The sequence below is a fragment of the Myotis myotis genome, unplaced genomic scaffold (genome assembly GCF_014108235.1).
Source record: "Myotis myotis isolate mMyoMyo1 unplaced genomic scaffold, mMyoMyo1.p scaffold_m19_p_6, whole genome shotgun sequence".
Classification (NCBI taxonomy): domain Eukaryota; kingdom Metazoa; phylum Chordata; class Mammalia; order Chiroptera; family Vespertilionidae; genus Myotis; species Myotis myotis.
In genome coordinates, this window is record NW_023416368.1 from 72947657 (window position 1) to 72953714 (window position 6058).

Sequence of the window (6058 nt, forward strand, 5' to 3'; positions counted from 1 at the left end):
AATACAAGTCAAGTGCTTAGGCCAGGTTCTGGCACACAGCACGTGTTATGTAAACGCAGTTATCACTAAGCACCATGCATATATCATTGCCCTTACTATTTACAACCTGACTGTGAGGCAGTTCTTTTTGAGGTCGTTTTACAGATAAGGCAAATAGGTTTGAAGAGGTGAGGGAGTTGGGCCAAGGTCACCGATCTAGAATATTGAAGGAGGTGGCTTTGGCTCAACGTCTGACTGACTTCTGAGTAGCACTTCTTTTTTAAATTAAATTTCTGGATCAAATATATATTTTCACAAGCACGCTAGTCTTCGCTGACTCAGTTCTGACCTGCTAAAGCAGAGCCTGCTTTTCCGTCACCCTGTGCCCAGGAATGAGCACAGATTTCCCAGTGTCAGCTAGTCACAGGCCCAGCTCAGACAGAGATATATTAAGTCACTTAGTAAGCATAAGCTTATTTAATCTTTAAGTGAGCACATATAAATCGATACAGAAATAGGCTTTTTTCTCTTTTTATATATTTTTATTGATTTCAGAGAGAACAGGAGAGGGAGAGAGAGAGAGAAACATCAATAATGAGAGAGAATCATTGATCGGCTGCCTCCTACACACCCCACACTGGGGATTGAGCCTGCAACCCAGGCATGTGCCCTGACTGGGAATCTAACTGTGACCTCCTGCGTCATAGGTCGATGCTCAACCACTGAGCCACACCAGCTGAGCTAGGCTCTTTTCTTTATTGAAACCAAAAAAGAGCTGCATAAATAAGGCAATTTCTTCTAATATTGGGGTCTAGGGTACTTGTCTTGGCTTTGCCTCTGCAAGTTACAACAGAGGAGCTGACTATTCTTGATTATTTCTATGTTTTTGTTTTTTTGCATGCTATCTCATGTCATCATTTTACCAACCCTGCAAGGTAAGTATTGTTATTCTTGTTTTTACAGCTAAAGATGAGGCTCATGGAAGACAAGTGACCTACCTAAAGGTCACACTTTGAAATTAGCGACACACCTGGGTTCGAACCCACCTCATGCAGTTCCAAAGCCTTTGCTGTTTCCACTACATTCAGCTGTCTTAGACAAATGGATGTTAAACGCAGTTTCTTCCTCTTGGCTAATTCTTAGGTTTCCTGAGCTGCTAAGTGGGAGAATAAATTGACATTCCATGAAACACCTACTATAGTGCCTGGCACTATTTGGTGATCGATAAATTATTATTATTAGGTTCTTCCCGAATATTTATATTTATTTCTAGACTCAGAGATAAACACTTAGTTAACAATAGAAAAACAATGATGATAAGGATAGATTTATAGTTCCAAAGTATAGGTGAGATATTTTAACTTTACATGATGTATTCGTTGGCCAGGGCTGCCATAACAACACAATACAGTCTGTGGCTTAAACACAGAAATTTATTTTCTCACAGTTCTGGAGGCTGAAAATCCAAGATCAAGGTGCTGGCAGGTTTGGTTTCTTCTGAGGCCTCTTTCCTTGGCTTGCAGATGGCTACCGTCTGGCTGTGTCTTCACGTGATTTCCCCGTATGCATGAGCCCCTGGAGTCTTCCTGCCTATTTACATTTCCTCTTCTTATAAGGACACCAGTCAAATTAGAGTAGGGCCCATCCCAACAGCCTCCTTTTAACTTAATCACTTCTTTAAAAGCCTCTTTCTAAATACAGTTATATTCTGAGGTCCTGGGGGTGAGGCCTCTAACAGATGAATGTGGGGGTGGGGGCACAATTCCTCTCATAAAAGATAGGTTTTCCAGCTTGGAAATGGAAGTGCGTTTATTGGCAAAATTATATTGGGGAACCTTATAAATGTATTAAGAATTGAGCCAGAGTTGTGATGTGTCATTGACTAGGCATCCTATTCCTGTGAGTGGTAAGAAGTGGGAGGCAAAGTGGGAACAGAATTGAATGGCCAAGGTTACAGCTGCCAAAAACAAGGCAGTGATGTGTGACAGAGGGTGAGGGTGGGGGAAAGAAATTTCTCTGTTGCAGGTGACCCCAGATTTGAGAGTGAGGAACCTCTGAATAAGTTGCTACACCTGTGTTCTCACATCTTGTGGCAACTGCTTCAAAGTAATTTGCATATCAAATGTTAAGCATATATAAATTGTACCATTTATTCAAAAAATGTTTCTTGGGCACCAAAGATATGTCCTGCACTGGGACATGAAGCCATGAAGTAAGTAAAAACAAATGGCTGCCCTCAATAGCACTTGTAACCTAAGCTGGCAGGGCAGGCAGACAATAATTTGGACATAGGCAGGTGTATGGGAGTGTGAGTCAGAAAGACATATGGAGCGAGGTGGGTGAGGAGAGAGGAGGCTCCTGTAGTAGTTGCTATTCCTCCTGAATCCTAAGAGCAGTTTAGGAGCAGTCCAGAGAGGAGGGGAGAAGGTACTGCAAACTTTCAGAAGCTCATTATCTAGGCATTGAAGACATTTTTTAATACATGATTTTCTATGTTTCATAAATCCTTGGAGTTTTTAAGGTAGTAAATGTAATAGCCCTTATAAATTAAGGTAGAAAAACTTTCATCAGTGAATCTATTTTTGGTCCTGAGAATTAGAATACATAACCGAAGACCAGCTTTGGAATGTCTAGAATCTGTGACTTGGAAGTCAAGGGAATTTGCCCTAGTATAGGCTGATGTGATCAAGCTACGTGGACATCTGCAAATCAAATCCTCAGGTTCCCCCATCTGTAACTCTAGTGCTTGACTTAATAAGAGAGCCCATGTATCTCCCAAAGGAACTTGCTTGTCCTCCCTTCTCCAGTACCCTGTCTCCTTCCTCCTCCTCCTCCTCCTCCTCCTCCTCCTCCTCCTCCTCCTCCTCCTCCTCCTCCTCCTCCTCCTCCTTCCTTCCACTCTCCCTCTCTCTCATCCAGGCTTAGAATTCCTTGCAATAAGAAATAATAAGAAACTAAGCATGAGAGCAGGACAAGAAAGAACTGTTTGTTCTGGAACATTTCTAGCAGATCCACTGTTCCAGGGAGTACATTTTATGCTATCTTCCTGAAGAAAATTAATGGGATTTATGGGTACAGAAAGTTACCCAGAAACCTCACATTAGAGTAGGAAGAGGAGTGTATTGTGGTTTTCAGGGTTACAGTGGCTTGACATGGTTAAATAGATGTGCATTAGTTTCCCGGAACATGTTTCCAAAATAGTGGTAATGATGGTGATGATCATGAAGATGGTGGTTATTTATTAAGGGCTTGCTCTATAATAGGCACTGTAGAGGTTTACACACATTATCTCTCTTATTCCCTAAAATGATGCTGTGAAGGTGCACCTGTGATTTTCTTCCGATTTACAGAAAGGTGAGACTTAGAGATATTTAGTCAATTGTCCAACTTCACACCATTAGTAAATGGCAGAGCTGTTGAATATGACGCCATCCTGTGCATTACCGCTATATTACTCTGCTGTACATTGGAAAGTCTGCCAAATTGTGTGATGCACATTACCCACTACCATTTCTTTTTCTGATTTGTGTTGGAATTGAGTAACATTTCTAGAAGACATTGTGGATATACTTAGGCATTTTTTAGAATTGTACGGTAGGAATAAGATCCTGGGCATTGAGTAACTGTATGGTTAGGTGGTGCTGAGTACCCAGATTTTTCTGGACTGAGTTTTAGAAAGAAGAAGGGAAAGGCAAGCCTTCCGATCCCAGCTTACCACTGACCAGCTGTGTAACCAGAGGCAAGTCACTTACTTCTTCTCAGCTGTTGTATAAAATTTGAGGCGGGGATGATGGTTTTTATAACAATGTCAAAGGAAGGGTAAGTGATAAGATGGATGTGAAAGTATCCAATCTTATGCTTGGAACATCATTCAAAGTTCATTGATCCCCAAAAGCTCCTGGCAAAGTCGAAACACATTTTCAAAGACTAAATTTTAGCAAAAGGATTTGAGGAAGGGGAAAATAGAAACTTTGGAGGGGTTTCTTGGTAATTCTTAAAGGAAAGCAACAGAATAAAAATCAACTAGAAAATATGATTGTGAGTAATGAATAAAATCAAATTTAAATTTCAGCAAAAACAGGTAAACATGACCTCAATTGTTGCTGTGAATTAGTAGATGGCAGCCAGACTGGAATATGGCAGGGTCAGGGGATCCTTTGTGTTAAAGAAACAGACCTGAGAGCAGGCCCAGGGGAATAGAAAGCATATGCACAGTTGAAAACTCAAGAGAATCTAAATGAGAAATTATTTGGGCCAAGAAAGAAAGAAGAAAAAAAATGACCGGTTTTGCTCAGTGGATAGAGCATCAGCCTGCGGACTCAAGGGTCCCAGGTTCGATTCCAGTCAAGGGTGTGTACCTTGGTTGTGGGCGCATTCCCAGTGGGGAGTGTGCAGGAAGCAGCTGATGGATGTTTCTCTCTCATAGATGTTTCTAACTCTCTGTCCCTCTCCCTTCCTCTCTGTAAAAAATCAATAAAATATATTAATAAAAAATGAAATTATTAATTTTATAGAGTACAGCACAAACTGAAATCCAGCTTGGATAGGTCAATTCAGTTTAACTTACAGTTACTTCTCCCACTTACAGTCAAAGTGACTGGTGGCAAAGATTTTTAAAAATAAAGACATAAATTCTGACTTTAAACAACTTATAAGCTGGTGGAAGTGAGGAGAGCAGGTGATGGTATATTTTGTCTGTTTTCAACTGAAAGAGCAAAGCATGAGAAAAATACTTAACTTACTTTATTATCACTCTCCGCTTCTCACCTCCAACTGCTCACAGACTGGGACCTTCCTTCCAAAGCCATAGCTCTCTGAACTGTGGCACTGCCTCCCGACCTTCCCAAGCCAAATTCTCTTATTATGTTGACATTAGAGTTTTTAAATACAGTTTAAAATGGCGGTTGGAATGTTCAAGAAAAAAATTAACCTTGCTCAGTAATTTGAAACAAAATCATGCCCTCTAAATATTTTATATTCCAGTACATTTCTTAGGTGAACCGACTTGAATTTTTAGAACAATTTTAGGTTTATAGAAAAATTGAACAGAAAGTTCAGAGCTTTCATGTACCCTCTAAGCTCCCACAATTTGTCAGTTCTGGGCCCCAACCCCACATATTTCCTTTATTATCTTGTATTAGTGTGGTATTATTATTTTTTTTTTTACAATTGCTGATCCAGATAGCAGCACATTAATATTAACTAAAGGCCAGAGTTTACACTGAGCTCATTCTTTGTGCTAAACAATGCTGTGTCATTTTGACAAACACATGTCATATGTCCATTGGTACAATCTCATACAGAATAGTTCCACTGCCCTAAAATCTTTCCTTCCACCCAGACCCCTGGCAACGGATCTTTTCATTGTCTCTGTAGTTTGGCCTTTTCCGGAATGCCACGTATTTGGGATGATGCAGTATGTAGCCTTTTCAGACTTGGTTCTTTCACTTAGCAATATGCATCAACACTCTTTCAATGAATGCTTTCAATGTACAAAGCATGGAGCTAGAAGCTGGAGTAATAAAAATTCATACCTATAATGAACTCATGATCTAATAAGGCAAGCAGATATGCAAATAAATAAATTACAATAGATGGAGTAAATACAGGAGCCATTAAAAATACATAGAGATGGCATGAGAGAAAACAAATTATCTACAGATGGGAGTAAATGGAGAATAGATTAGTTAAGCATCCCTAAGCAAATAATTTCTAAGCTGGGTTCTGAGAGATGGGTAAGGTTTTACAAGAACAAATGCATCATCATTCTCTAGTTTAAAGCCACTTCCCTTCCTATATCCTTGGTATAATCTAGGATTATATTGGCAATATAACCTGAGCATGTGACAAATGCAAATAGATGAGTACATTTTAAGACTTTCCATGAATATGCAAATAATGATGTTATTGTCCTGATCTACTTGTACTTTGACTTGCTTTTCTGTCTTTGATAATAAATTTGTGACCAGTATACTAGCAGCGGGAATTAAGGGTGTTGTCAGAGACTGTAAAAGAAAGTCATCTGTCATACACCGAGACTAACCCTATGACCACCACTTGTCTGCCAGAATAAACTGTC